The following is a 14,849-nucleotide window of genomic DNA, read 5'->3' on the forward strand; positions in this document are numbered from 1 at the left end:
GCCACGGGAGTCAGTTGGCCTCTGTGATCTGGGAAATGTTCTGGTCTGCCAAGCCAGCTTAGCTCAGGATACATGATGCTGGCTGCAAAGCCCAGGCTCAGGCCAAGATGTGAATGGGGGCCACTGGTGGGAGAGGATCAGGAAAACAACAGGGACAACTGGCTCCTGTTTTGTGGAGAACAAAGGGTCATGTGAGCCCAAGAAAGACTTGTAAGTGCAGGAAAGGGTTGAAGGAGCCTGCAGAAGGTGGGACAGGGCCAATCTTGACAAGCCCGGGCAGTGTTTGGAGACTGTCCTTTGCCTCGTTTTACCAGGTAAACATGCGGCAGGCCCAGAGAAGGTGAGGGCCTGGCTCAAGGTCACACAGCAGCTGGTGCAGACCTACTAGCTTGGGGGCCGGGGCGCTGCCCCACTCTGTGAAGGAAGGATGTGATCATTTATCAGAGGAGTTTAATAATGAATGAAGTCGAAGTATCTTTAATGCAGGCAGCAGGCCTGAAGTAATAAGGGGCCCTGTATTAATTCGTAAGTTAATGAATATGCAGGTGTGTCTGAATGATTAATGGGGCTCCCGAAGGCCTCAGAGAGGGGTGCGTGAGCTGCTGCTGATGGAAATATGAATATTGCATACATCTGGGAAGTTGGATAAACCAGGGAACAGGTGGGCATTAATGAACTGGAGGACTCTAGTGGCTCCAAAGGGCTGAATATACAGATACTTGAAAGCAGATATACAGGGTCATGGCTAAGTGCTCTCATTTCTTGCTGTGTGATCTTGAGAAAGTCACATCACTTCTCTGAACCTCCATGTCCTCATCTGCAGAATGGGCATAAAAATAGTAGCTGATTCCTAGGATCCTGGGGATGAAATTCATGACAACCCCTTAGTACCAGAGGCAAGTGTAGTGCGGGCATCTGATAAAAACTGTCATTGCCTTGTGAGAAAGGAGGGTAGAGGAGTGGTCGAGGAAGGAAAATATAACAGTAATGATTAAATTCCCTTCAATATCACTAGCACTTTACAGTTTGTAAGGGGGTTGATCTTTCCTCTGTGGCTTCCCAGGTGGCACTAGTGGTAAAGAACCTGCTTTCTAATGCAGGAGATATAAGAGATGAGGGTTCGATCCCTGGGTTGGGAAGATCCCCTGGAGGAGGGCATGGCAACCCACTCCAGTATTCTTGCCTGGAGAATCCCATGGACAGAAGAGCCTGGAGGGTACAGTCCACAGGGTCGCAAAGAGTCAGAGACGACTGAAGTGACTGATCGTGCACGCATGCTCTTTCCTCTGCTCCTTGAAGCAGCTGCATGGGGCAGAGGAGATGGCTCTTGGGAAAGCTGAGGCTCAAAGAGGGCTGGTCCCTGCCTGAGTCACCTAGTCGGCAGAGGCACATTCAGGCCCGGGCCCAGGTCTGCACCCCTTGCTGGTGAATTTCGGAGGGGACGGAGGTGGAACTGCCAGTCAGCAGGAGAGTCCCACTGAGGTATTGACCAAGAAGGGCCTGGGGTTGGGGAATCCTGCACCCTCTCCCAGAGCCCCAGTTTTTCTGTCTGTGGCATGAGGGTCTGTCTGCCACCCAGAGCTGTTTTGAAGCTTTGGAGAAAAGATGGGATACTGCACCCTCACCTGTGCTCAGCGTTTCGGGAAGTCTCAGACCCTGCAAATGTTTACCCCTCTTATGCTTGAAGTAGCTGTACCTGGAGTTTATATGCACCAGCCTATCTTATATGTGGGGAGCTGCGGGTCCTGGGCCATGCTTGTAGCTTTGAGGTCCTTAGGCACATCCCCTAGCCTCTTTCAGTCTCCATTTCTCCATCCTCCAAGTGGGCAAATTGTGTATTAATTTTGTGGGCTCCTTCCTGCTCCCCACCCCCCGCCCCCACCATGTCATGGCCTTATATATTGGCGCCCTTTCTTTTAAGCTCCATGACATTTTACTCATTCTTCGGTCCTTTTGTGAATATTTATGGAGTGCTTCCTGGTGCCGGGTTGGGCGCTGGGTTTACAAGAAGAGCGAGACTGCCCTCCTTGTCCTTGGCCTTGATGAGGTATTGGTCCAGGCAGACGCAGGTGTGAATCTAGTGTCAGGTGACGCGGGCTGGGATGGGGCGCGGAGCCTGAGGTTGGCCTCTACCCTGCTGGGCTTGTTAGTCTTGCTGTCTTCCTCACTGGAGCATCTACCTGAGGCTGTGCCTTTTGGCAATGAATTCTCGGCTCCCCCAGCAGGAGATCCTCAGAGAATGGCTGTTGGAATGAATGAGAAAGTGAAGGAGTGAATGGCTGGCATCCTAGGCCCCTTGCCCTGGCTCTCCCGGGCTCCAGGCCAGGGAGCAGAGGCCCAGCCAAGCCCTCCCTTGGTTGTCCCAGGTAGACCAGGGCAGCCTCTCTTGCATCCTTTTTCATTCCTCCTGGGACTCTAGCCTGGGCCCCGAGGCCCCCCTGCCAGCCTGGCTGGGTCAGGGAACTCTAGGTTGTTGGATAAAGAACCTGAGCCGTCATGGTTGTGTTGTAGCCTGCTCTTGCCAGATGGGGAAACGGAGGCCCACGGAGGAGGGGGCCAGGGTTTGAGCCCCTGCTGGGCTGCTCCGCGGGCTTGGCCCTGCAATACCTGGCCTGCCAAGTATTTATAGTCTCTGCTGATCTATATTAACATCAGGGCCTGCCCAGGCCTTTGCAGCCTCTGGATCTGAAAGGCTTTGAACCTTCACAGCCATGGGGCTCATGCTGGGCCCTGTGCCTGGAGTTCTTTCTTCAGCCCGGGCCTGGGCTCCAGCCACCTTTTGGTGGGTTCAGCGTCTTTGGGGGTTTTTTTTATTATGCCTTGCTTTCCTCCCTTCTCTGCAGGGAGACTGTGTGTCCAGCATGGGATCAAGCACGCGGGCTGTGTGGCCTCAGGGGAGAAGCCTCCCCGCCTCCCTGAGCCTCAGTCTCCTCGTCTGTAGAATGGGCCATCATTCCCACCTGACTTGGTGTTCCAGGCACTGAGGGCTCAGTGTGAGTGGGAGTCACTGTGTACCCTCCTCACATCTCTTCTGGTCCTCATCACAAGCCGTCCTCAGAGCCCCTAGGGACTGGAGTGTCCTATCCAACGGCCAGAGGAGGCCACTGAGGCCCCAGGGGCGGTACGACTTGTCAGGGCCGTGCTGCCTGTTGGAGCAGAATTTCGGACTCCTCTAAGTCTGAATGTTCCAGCTTCCCAGACCCTCTCCTTTCCAGGGCCCTCGGGGTCCTTGGGGCAGGCTGCCCCCTTACCCCACCAGCTTGGTTCCCATCCCCGTCGCCATGGGAACGGCTCCACTAACTCTATGCTTCTCTTACAGAGCAGAGACGACTGGCCGCCCTGAGCGCAATTCAATTCAACAGACATTTACTGAGTGCCTACTATGCGCCAGGCCTTAGGCTAGGCACTGGGGTGGGGGCGCAGAGAGGAAGATGGAGGCCCGTCCTCAGGTAGCTCTGGGCTGGGGGGTGAGGAGAAGACAAGCAAGGGCTGAGCAAGGACAGCTCAGCTCCAGGAGAGAAGCTGCCTGTAGGTTTGGTAGCAGCAGATACTTGGGTTCAAGTACATCCCTGGAGAGCTGCTGTCCCTCGCCTGTGCCTCAGTTTCCCCATCTGTAAAACAAGGGGTGGGGTGGGGTGGGGTGAGACAATCTCTAGGATCCTTCCAGGGGTCCAGGAGGGTGGAATCAGGGCACGGGGGAAGACACGGTAGGGAGGCCCACACCCTTCCTGTGGAGAAGAAACCTCTGAAGGCTTCCTGGAAGAGGAGGCATGAAGCCTGGGCTGCAAGGGGGTAGGGAAGGTGGAAATGGTACGCCAGGGTCAGGAAGAGCTTGAGCTAAGGCCCAGGGGACACGCAGATGGGAATCCCTGTAACTCGGTAGGTTGAGAAGGGATGTGGTGGGGTGTGAAGCTAGAGAGGGAGGGGGGACCCACGGCTTCATGGTGGGATGTGAGCTCTGTTCTGGGGGCTGTTGAGGACCGAGAGTCAGTAAGAGTGGCCTGCCTTGTGCTGCCCCCTTCGCCTGTCCTCTCTCCCATGTACACTTGACCGTCACGTTCCTGTAGAACCTGTGACCATGGTGGTGCCTGCATGTGCTGGACACGTTACACATCAGTTCCCATGGCAACCCCATAAAGTGGGCATTGCTGGGCCCATTCACAGACGAAGACACTGAGGCTGAGAGAGGGAAGGTTTTGCCCAAAGTCATGATCTGACCCTCAGTTTTCCCATGCTTCTTCCACTAGCTCTCACTTTTTTTTGGGGGGGGGGGCATTTTTGTCCTGTGTGACACCAGCCATCCTAGGAACCCCCAAGCTCATAGAAGTACCTGCCAAGAGCAGTGCAGTTGGGTTTGGAGGTTGGGGGTGGGCGAACCCTCAGATGTTAGCAGGGCTGGCTTTCTCCAAGACCTGAGCTTCTGTCCCCACAGACATCCTCTGAGATGGGAGTGAGGCAGGGCTCCTTCCCACTTTACAGATGAGCAGACTGAGGCCCTTGGAGTCCAAGGTCAATGCAGTGACAGTATGGGCAGGGAGCCCCATCTTATCACCCAGCTGAGGCTGGAAGGAGGTTCAAATCTCCTGAGATCTGTGCAGAAGCTGACCCCCACAGCCCTCCCCCCACCCCCAGGGAGTGGGAAAGACTGGCATTAGAATCACAGACCTGGGTTCAAATCCTGGTTTTGTCTTGCACAAACAGTGTGATCTTGGGCAAGTTATTACTCTGAGCCTCGGTTTTCTTATCTATAAAGGGAGACAGCAGGCCTCTTTCATTCAGTCATCAATACACGTTTATTCAGAACCTGCTGGGTGTCCGGTGTTGGGCTTTAGTGGAGAATCAGACCTTTACTCGGAGAACTCAGCTCAGGAGTCAGAGCAGCAGTTTTCATTCTGGTTGTGATGGAAGAAGCCCAGGGTGCTGTGGGAACCCACGGGAGGGACCCCAGCCAGACCATTTTGATTGGTGGAGGGAAGCAGGAGGGCAGGAGAGGAAAGCAGGAAACCAGCTCCGCAAGACCCCAGAGGCTGGGCTTCAGATGATTCTTGTTGGAAATTTCTCAGATCAATAAGGGAGCCGGTGAAGGCTTTTGAGCAGGGGAGCAACATGCTCTGATGTATGTTTTAGAATGCTCCTCCTCTGCTGGGTGGAGGGGGCGCTAAGAGTGGAGGCAGGGAGACCCTTGAGCATGCAGATTGAGAAATTCACTTGGGGCAAGGAAGGAGACTGAAGCAGGACAGGAGCAGTGGGAGGACATACACCAAGACCATCCAGGTGTGGGCAAGTGGGGATGCTCCTGGCTGGCTCAGGGACAGGGGAGAGAAGCAGGGGTCGGGGAGTGGGCGGGCAGTGGGAGGCGAGTCCAGTCCAGTGGGTGAGGACAGGTTGAGTTTCACATGCCAGGGAGGGGTCCAGAAGGCAGTGGGAGGGAGATGGTGGTTGGTACCAAGCTGCTAACAGAAGCTTTGGGAGGGGTGGAGATGCTGGGCAGTAGGAGTGGGAAAGTGGATTTGGGAAGATCAGAGGGTGGGGACCAGGACTTCAGGGAAGGTCCCTGCAAAGTAGCCCAAAGCGGGAGTTGCCTGGCAGTTAGGAGGAATCCCGGGGTGTAGGGACTTAGGTCTGCCCAGGAGATGACAGAAGTCACATGTGTCAGGCAATCTGCCCAGTGCCAGGAGCATGGGAGGGGCCCTGGAGGGTCAGTTCCCACCTGACTGTCACCAGAAAGCAGAACCGTAGTCTGTCCCCCACTGCCATCCCGAAGAGGAGGGGGCCACCGAGGAGGAGGAGGTGTTTGGGAAGGAGGGAAAGGGGAAGAAACATTTGCATGCATAACAAGGCTGAAGCGAGGGAGAGAGAAAGAGGGAGCAGGGGATGAAAAGAAATTACCATACGCCGGGATCTTGTTATTCAACCCAATTTTCAAAGGACCACAGCTGTCGCACTGAGATAATCCGTTAATTATAACAGCCATTGTGCTTTGGCAACGGGAGAGAAACCGAGGCTGGGGAGCAGGCTAAAGGCAGGGGTGGGAGCAGGTCTCTGAGGGGGCAGGAACAGGCAGGAAGGCAGACACTGTCCAGGGCCAGGCCTCGTCCCTTCCTCGCTGCCACTGCTGCAGCGATGGGTGACAGGGACCCTGTTTGTGCCAGGCACTGTGCCACATCTGTGAGCCAGGCCATCCTAACCATTCTAGAGGTAGCTGCGAGCACTTACTATGTGCCAGACCTGCTCTGAAGCTTTCGTTCTCCCACCCTCTGAGGTCGTGCCCTTCTAGTCCCATTTTACAGAAGAGGAGACTGAGACTCAGAGGAAAGAAATAGCTTGCCTGGGCCACACTCTTCGTTCAGTGGCAGGGCTGGGATTTGAGTTGAAGGTGGCCTGTCCTTCCAGGAGAACACTAAAGAGGGCCGGTCTCCATGGGTTGGCCACACAGACTTGGTGGACACGTGTCCTGGGCTGTGGTTTCTGTGCAGCCGGCAGTCCATGGGGTGGCCCTCCCCTGGGCACTTCCGGGGCTCCTCCTGCCCAAACAGAGCTTCCTTGTTCTCTGATGCCACAGCTGCAGGCCCCTGCAAGCCGTACCCAGCGCACCCCCCCCCCAACCCCTGCAGAGAAGCCAATCTCAGGGCCAGGAGAGGGACCCATGCAACCACCTGGTTCGGGATTGTGATGGGCTGTCACCCTGGGACAGGCCTGGCCCTGGCTGGCTATGTGCCCAGGTGGTGGCCTGGGAGAGGCAGTGGGGAGGGTGGGCAGGAGTCCCAGGTGAGCAGAGCAAGGGGAACCTGAGCTCTGGTTGAGGGGCAGGAGCAAGGGGGCATTCTAGAAGCCCCGGAGCCCTTTGCCGCAGCACCTGCTCTGGGCTGTGAATTGAGCAGCCAAGGCTTTAGGCCTCCTGGTGTCCACAGCAGCCTTGGCGGGAGCCTCAGCCCGTCTTGGCTGGCAACATTTTATGGAGTAGGAATTGTATTTGGGAGCCCGTTACTCCCAAACCCCAGCAGGAGCCCCCAACTTGACCCAGCAAACCGAGCAGCATTGTTGAAGAGCCAGGGACCCCGCAGGGCGACAGGCAGGTCAGGGGGCTGTGTGGGGGTGCCCTCCTGGTTTGGGGTCCCCACTCCGGTGGGCCTGCTTGGAGGTGAGCAAGGGTTGTGGATGGGCCAGGGCAGTCCTGTACCATCAGTGACACAGAGGCCAAGTAGACTTTTAGGATCAAGGAACTACAGAACTCTTGAGCCCCAGATTCGTAATCAGAGACTTGCCATCCCCACAAAAAGATCTATGCCTTCAAAGTGTCCCAGAGCCACAGAACTAGGGAGGCTTGTGCCATCTGCCCTATCTCCACAGGGATGTAGAAGGTAGGCAGCCAGTTCTTCCAGGTTTGCCAGTCATTCCAGAAGTGGGGATTTTAAAAATAAAATCTCCCAAGTTATCAACATTGGCAAGTAATTTAAAAAAAAATTTTTTTAAGCCATTGTCCAGATGAAACAGGAACTCATAGTATGCCTTGACCACCCAGAGCCTGGTGCCATGGAGGGTCAAAGTCACTCTGTAGCAGTTGTGAAACCTCAGTTTCCTCCTCTGTAAAGTGGGAATAATAACAGCACGACTCATGAGGTTGTGCAGAGGATTGAGTGAGTTCACATAAGTGTTTAGGCCTACCCGTGTCAGCCCAGGACTCTGCTTTCATTTTGCCCCCGGGGCTGTGCTCTCTGCCACCCGGAGCCTCCACTTCTCCCCGTGGGCTCCAGCCGTGCCAGTCTGCCCTAGGACAGCCCTGAGGGTGTTGGAAAGCAGGGAAATATTCACCCCCTGGGGCCCTGGAGAGGGAGCAGAGCCGGGAGGGTGGGCCTAGCCAGCGCCTGGTACATAGTAGGTGCTCCATAAATGTTTATTGAATGAATGAATGGAGGCCATGCAGGCAGAGGCAGCCGTGCGTGCGCAGGCACTGGTGAAAGAGCGGGTCCAGTGGAGACTGGTGAGTAGTGCCCGGGGCTGCAGCTGAGCGGGGCCTGGGGTGTGCCAGAGCCAAGGCCAAGGGGCCAGCAGGGAGCAGGTGGGGGTGGCAGAAGTCAGGTGTGGGGGGAGGCAGGGGCCAGGTGAGCGGCAGAGACCAGGTGGGAAGGCAGGGCCCGGGGGGGGGGGGGGAGGGCAGGGGCCAGGTGGGGGTGAGGGGCAAGGTGGGGAGGCAAGGGTCAGGTGGGGGAAAGCAGGGGTCAGTTGGGAAATCACAGGTCAGATGGAGGAGGCAGTCCCTTGAATGGCCTGGAGGATTCTGGGAAAGTCAGAGATGACTCCTGCTGTGGGACTGGGAGACAGACTTTTAATACAGGTCATTCTTGGCTGTGAGCGGGAGGGTCACATGCTCTACACAGTAGTCCTGGGGGTGGCTGGGGTGGATGGTGTGTTGCTTAGGTTCGGGGGGTGGGTACCAGGGAGTGGGCCATGTGGAGACTTGCCCATAGAACCAGAGTCAGGGCCTCTCCTACCAGGAGGCTGGGTGGTTTCCCAAAAGCCCTTCCATCCTCCTGCCTACCTCCTTCCACGGAGGTCTGGACCCAGCACTGGTGTCAACAGATCCCACACCCCTGGGAGCAGGGGAAGCCCAGGCCCCAGTGGGGTTCTTGGGAGATGACCCAGTAATCAGTTGCAGAAGGCTGGGGGTGGCCCCAGAAAGCCAGAGAGACAAGCACTCAGCTGTCCCCCCTATAAACAGATGAGGAAACTGAGGCCCAGAGGGGGCAAGGCGCTGACCTGCCCAAGGTGACACAGAGAGCCTGCCCTCCGAGTGTCGTAACTGCGCGGCACAGCAAGCTGGCCCAGCCCCCTTCTCTGGCCGAGGTTACTCCTCTAGGAGATGGGTGCACAGTGCATCGAGGCCTTGCCAACCCAATTAACCCCTGTAACTGATGCTGTTGATATGGCCATGTTCTTACTAAGCTCTTCTGGGTAAGTTGGAAACCCGGTGAAGATAGAGCAAGTCTGTCTGCAATAACACACATCACAGGCACACAGAGGGTGTGCAGTGAAGCTGTGTGGGTGTGTAAGAGCGTGGGCGAGTGTGTGGCTGGTTGGACGGCGTGCCCTCCCTGCCCCAGCGCTGAGCTGCGGGCCTGCTCCCTGATTCCCTGTGACATGGATGCAGCCGGCACATCCTGCTCCCCTGGTGCACCAGGGCACGGAGCCGGGAGCGGGTGCCACGGCGTCAGGGGGCAGGAGCCAGCTCCCCCGAGATGTGGAGCAGCTGGCACGGAGGCCTGAGACTAACAAGACGTGATTGAATGGGAGTGGACGGAAACCCGGCACCTCGGGTGAAACCAAAACAGATACTTCCCGGAGCTGCCTGACGACATTCTAAGGGCATCGGGGCAGCCTGGCAGGATGTGCGAGGGGGCCTGGGGGTTTGGTTGACATCTCGGACAAGGTGAGGACACACTGCTGTGCATGTTCACGCTGCTTTAACAAGCATGGAGCCGAAGCGAGTGAGGCAGAGGGTCCCTGGTGCTTGTCACCACCCCAACCATGTTGGTGCTGAGGCTTAGCTCTAGGTGACACCTTTTAGGAGGGACCCTGACAGCAAGCATGACCCAGCACGGCTGGACCCAAGGGTGTGGGACTTGACACCATGGAGTAGGGAGACCAGTAGAGGACTTGAGGCCATTTAGGCTGGATGTGCGGATGGCAGAAGCATGAGATAACAGTTGAACAAATACCAGAAGGACCTCTGAGGAGGGCTCTTGGCCGCACTGGCTCCAGATAGGCTGTGTCTGGCCAGTGGCAGGCTGGGACCAGTGAGTCGACAGAGGTATAGCAGCTAGGTAGGTCTGGCTTTGTAATATAAAGAAATCTCTAACAATCAGAGCTGTTCAAGAAGGGAGTCAGTAGCCTCAGATGGGTGCTGAGATCCCTGTCCCTGGAGGTATGCAAATCAGGGGAAGTCATATCTGCAGGGATCCTGGGAAGTCTGGTAGTTCTAAGAGCTCAGGCCAGTTCAAGTTCCTGGCTATGTGGTCTAGGGCAGATGATGGCACCTCTCTGAGCCTGTTTCCTCATCTGAGGAATAGGAGGCTTCAGCAGAGCCATGAGGCTAAAGAGAAGGCTCAGCACATATCTTGCACACCACGAGCACCTCATCAGTAGTGGAACCCCTCCCGCTGATGGTTCAAGTCCTGACTCAGTGGAGTCGGGACTCCAGGATCTCCTTCTGTCCCTCGTCCCTGTCCCCGATCTTTCACTCCACACATCATGTTCTGGCACCTGCTAAATGTCTGACCCTGTTCCAGGCATGGAGGTTACAGTTTCGAACAAGGTAAAGCCTCCTTTGATTTTATGATGGTGGCGGGGAGGGGATGATAAGGAGCTAAATGGTGTCTGGTATTGTCAAGGGCTCTGAAGGAACCAAAGCAAGTGAATCATCTCAGATTTGGTATCAGGGAGGGCGAGGTTGAGGAGAGCAGTTGAGCAGAGACCTGAATGAAGCGAGGTAGTGGGTTGTGTGGGTATTGGGGGAAGGGCACGCCAAGCAGAGAGAGTAGCATGTGCAAAGGTCCTGAGGTGGGCGTGTGCCTGGGGATACTGGAGGAGCATAGCTGGCCTGGACTAAGTACTTCCTGATGAATGGATATGTTGAATTCTCTCTCGCTTTATGGCTGGTCCACTCTCACATGCTTTCCTGGTCAGGAGGAAGGTGTCTACTCAAGGGGCAGGAAACCCAAAAGATGGCCCACAGGTCCAGTCCCTGTGATGGACCCAGCTCTTTGGAGGAAGCTGGGGACAGAGGGGGCCGTGGTGTTTCATCTGTTAGATGAAGTCAACAGCACCAACCATGCAGGGCTAATACGAGATTCAAGGAATGTGAAATATCAGATGCAGATGAGTCTGTTTAGCTCTTATGGGAAAGGGACTGAAGCCCCAAGAGGTTAATTAAAGTGCCCTGTGTCACACAGCACAGCATTCACTCTCAGGACCCTTTGCCTCCCACATCCATGCTTTCTTTTTTCCTCTCTGTCCTGCAGCTGGGGCCCTTTGTACCTGAAATCCTGATGGTTCATTTACCAGACAGTAGTTCAGGGCCGAAGGTATAATTATCCCATTTCACAGGTGAGGAAGCAAGGCCCAGAGCAGCCTGCCCTAGGAGCCTTGGTGATGTGGAGGCAGTGACAAGACCCAGTATCCGGTTCCCAGGGGGTGGCAGGCTTTGTCCCTGAGGGCAGAGCGGTGGCAGCCGACCTCTGGGACCCCTAGCTTGGTGCTGTGCTTCCAGCAGAGGTGAGGTGGCCGCCCGCCCCTTGAGTTCTGGCTGGACCCCAGGGGTCCTCGGTTCTCCAACCCTGGGTAATGGCATTGACACAGTGTCAGTGGCACCTCAGGGAGCCTTGGGCAGCCGGCTCAGGGAGAAGCCCGTGCCAGGGCTGATCAGCTGCTGCCAATGAGGTTTCCCTGGCTAAGCCTCACGTCCTGCTCCTGGGAGGTCCAGCACCCATGGCATCTCCCCCGTCCGCTCCCGGGACCCCACCAACACCCACGAGGGTGTGACGTTATGGGCGGGAGCTGTGCATTCGCCAGACCTACTGCCCCGTAGACAGTGTTTGTCTCCACTGTGTCCTCGGGTTTTGTGGGAGCCCTGCAAGATGGGAGACACTCGCCTTGCCACACAGGTGGAAAAACAGGTCTGGCAAGGACCCAGGGTCTCAGAGTCAGCGGCCCCACCTCTTGCCTTCTGACCTCCGCCCACCCCCATTCTCCACCCCAGCCGCCCTGAGCCTGTGGACACACAGGCCCTTACCCTGTCCATCCTCTTGCCCGGCCCAGGCAGGAGTGGCCCAATGACCCCCTAACCCTCCCAGCCCCACAGCCTGGGGTGGAGAGGTCAAGGCTCTCCTCTGACTGGGGAACTTGGTGGTCGGCCTGAAGTGAAAGGGTCTGGGGGGAATGTGACCGAGGGCTTCAGGGAACCTGAGTCCAGGGGAACCCTGATGGGCTTCTGAGGAAATCATGAGAAGAGCCTCATGAAGGATGGTAGCTAACATTCTCTGAGGCCACCTGCACTGCCCCAGGCAGCGTGCTTGCCCTGCAGCCCTGCAGGGAGGGATCATTCAAACCCACTTCCCAGGCAGAGAAACTCGCCCGTGCCCAGCGTCCTGGGGCAGCTGGGGGGCGGGGCCCCTGTCAGGGGAGTAAGCTCCCAGAGAGGATTCGAGGTTGGAGTATCAGGGTCTGTCGCTGCAACCCTGGGTCCTGCGCGGACCTGCCACCAGCTGGACGTGCCCTCCCCAGTCCTGGCCTCAGCTTCCCCTCTGACAGTGACTGGGGTTGGGGAGAGCCAGGACGCCTCGTCCCAGTTGCTCAGAGGCTCTAGGATTCTGAGTCCATGGAGGGGTCTTGAATCCTGGCCACTGGAGGAGGGCGCAGAATCCAACAGGGTCAACCGGTGACTTGAGGGTGGGTGCTGAACCCTGGAGAGAGGGGAGGGCTCTGCCCAGAGTGACTTGGATGTTCTGAGGCCGTGCCCAGCTCCAAACAGAGACCCCCGGCCCCTCATCAATTCCTCTCAGACCCTCATGGTCTCGCCGACTCTTCCTTCTGTGCAGGGGTGTCCACATGAGAGCGGACATCATGCAGTGTGTAGCCTGCTAGACTGGGGTCCCCAGGACCCCTCGATGGCACGCTGCCCCCCAACTTGCCGCGTTCCATCTCTGTGGTGGCAGGAGACAGAGACCCTCAAAGAGATGCTGGTCTGCCCCCCTCTCTGGCCAGAGGTCACTCAATACCCCACACCTATGGGAGTGGGGCGAGGGTGGGACATTAGGGGAGGGGTCCAGGTCAGCTGGGAGCACTACTCCTTGCCGCACAAGCCCTGGCGCCTGGCCACTGGCCCACCGTTGGCTTCCCAGGGTGGCCACACCCTCCCAGGTTTTGCACCAGTTGCCTCCTGGGCAGTAAAGACCTCTGCTTCCAACAGCCGCTTCATGCCTCGGGCTGGTCACAGACAGCATCTTGGTGGCTTCAGAGCTCATCTGTCTCCCTAGCCCCTGGGTGGGTGGGCGGAGTGGGCAGCTGGACTGTGTGCCCTCCCTCGAAGCCCCCACATTTGTCATCTCGCCAAGCTTCTCTGCCGATCGATTCCTCTGTCTCCCATGGTCCCTCTCCATTTATCTCTATTCCTCTGCCTCTCCCTGCTCAGCTGGCTCCAGATTTTGGCTTCTCCCTCCTCCTCAGCTCTCGCCTCTGGTCTGCAGCTCCTCACTTCCTCTCTCTCACCAGCCCCTGGCGTGTGGGGCGGGGCGGGGTGGGGGGGCGGATAGGGTCCTGGTTCCTCCCAGTAGTGTCTGGGCTGGGGCATCACTCCTGCTGGAGCAGAGGGAGGCCCGGCCCCCAGGACGCTCAGCCCTAGGCCTGGCAGCACCGCACCCCTCCCCACACCTCGAGTGGGTGTGCAGCCGGGCGGGGGGCCAAGTGCTGCTGTCAGCGCCTTAGCGGCCTTGCCGTCCCCCCTCCCTGGCTGCGTCAGGCCTCGACGGGTGGTGGGCAGGCAGCCCGGGGACGGGGACAGGCGGTTGACGCACACGGGAAGATGGGACGGGGTGATGGGGAGCCTCCTTCCCACTCTGAGTCATGGGGGAGGGTGGGGGGAGCTGGACACCGGGAGGAGCAGGAGAGAGGGCGGGGTCACCTTGAGGGCCGAGGTGGGCAGAGCTCAGAGGGGCTAGGGGAGGGGCACGGGTGCCACCGTACCCCTTGGACTGTTTGGGAAGGGAGGAGGCAGGAAGGGACTAGTGCGCCCCCCGCCCCGCCCCGGCCCTCTCTCAAGCCTGGGCCCCTTCGCCTACTCCCCTCCCCTCCCCTCCCCTCTGCCTCTTCCCACACCCTCAGCTTGGCCTGGGATTTCCAAGAGTCTGGCCAGCTTTGCCTGCCTGCTAGCTGCTAGGTCTGCCTGAGTGGGTTCCGCTTTGAGCAACTCAGATCTGAGGGTGGCGGGGGGCGGGGTGGGGGTGGGGCGCTGACGCGGCTAAAGTCGCGCGTGTGCATACATACACACACACTCATGTGGGGCACACATGCTTATTAACATGTCAACATAAAGGCAGGCGGAAGCCTGCGTTTCCATGAGATGCCCCACATGCATCCCTTCCCACCCCTCCACTCGCAGATCGCCCCTTCTTACTCCACTGTTCACTCCTGTAGCTGGCCAGGCGGGCACATGACCTGTGCACACGGGCATGCGTGTGCACACGCCGGCCTGCACACCCGTCTACTCATACACGCCAGCACAGCCGGTGCTCTGAGCCAGCGCACACCTGCACATCACCTGCATACAAATGCGGTCCCTAGACGTTCTCAGCCGGCGGAGGCGCAGAGGAAGGGTCCTCTGACAGGCCAGACCTGGCAAGTCAACCTCCTCCCGTTCAGCCTCCCTGCCTGGCGGGGAGGGGCACTGGGGCCCCAAAGGGGTAGGACTGGCCTGAGGCCCCCTGGGAGCCAGCTGCCACGTCAGAAGGGAGCCCAGGTCTCCTGACTCCAGCCCTGAGAATGTGCTTGGCAGAGCCAAGGACAAAAATGCTCTCTGCTGCCTGGGGACCCCCATCTTGACCCGCAGCCTCGTGGTTACCTCCTCCCCTGCCCCCATCCAGCCTCTCAGCCTGAGCTGGCCCAGGGACTGGTGGTGGGGGCTGGTGGGGGGAGGGGGGCGGGGGGGGGGTGTCGAGGAGGTGTGAGGCTGACCCCCTGTGGCGACCGTGATCATCACAGCCTCTGATGCTGCATCCGCCTTCCATCCGAGGGGACATCTGGACGTCCTGTTCACTTGCCACCTCAATGAAAACTGCCTGCCTGTGCTGCTCTGGGGA

At 58.0% G+C, this 14,849-nt stretch overlaps 1 protein-coding gene across 2 annotated transcripts in view; it reads left to right on the forward strand.

Moving 5' to 3' along the window:
* ELFN2 (extracellular leucine rich repeat and fibronectin type III domain containing 2) overlaps positions 1-14,849 on the forward strand; it is a 51,434-nt gene that overhangs the window by 32,050 nt on the left and 4,535 nt on the right. Inside the window, exon 1 of one of the 2 annotated variants that reach the window (XM_061124148.1) lies at positions 7,858-7,981. The exons of the other annotated variant lie outside the window; for it this stretch is intronic. The gene's annotated coding sequence lies outside the window, so the exon portion shown is untranslated. Of the gene's footprint in view, positions 1-7,857; positions 7,982-14,849 lie in introns of those variants that run through there. 2 annotated transcript variants of the gene reach the window in all.

The sequence above is a fragment of the Dama dama genome, chromosome 22, assembly GCF_033118175.1.
Source record: "Dama dama isolate Ldn47 chromosome 22, ASM3311817v1, whole genome shotgun sequence".
Classification (NCBI taxonomy): Eukaryota; Metazoa; Chordata; class Mammalia; order Artiodactyla; family Cervidae; genus Dama; species Dama dama.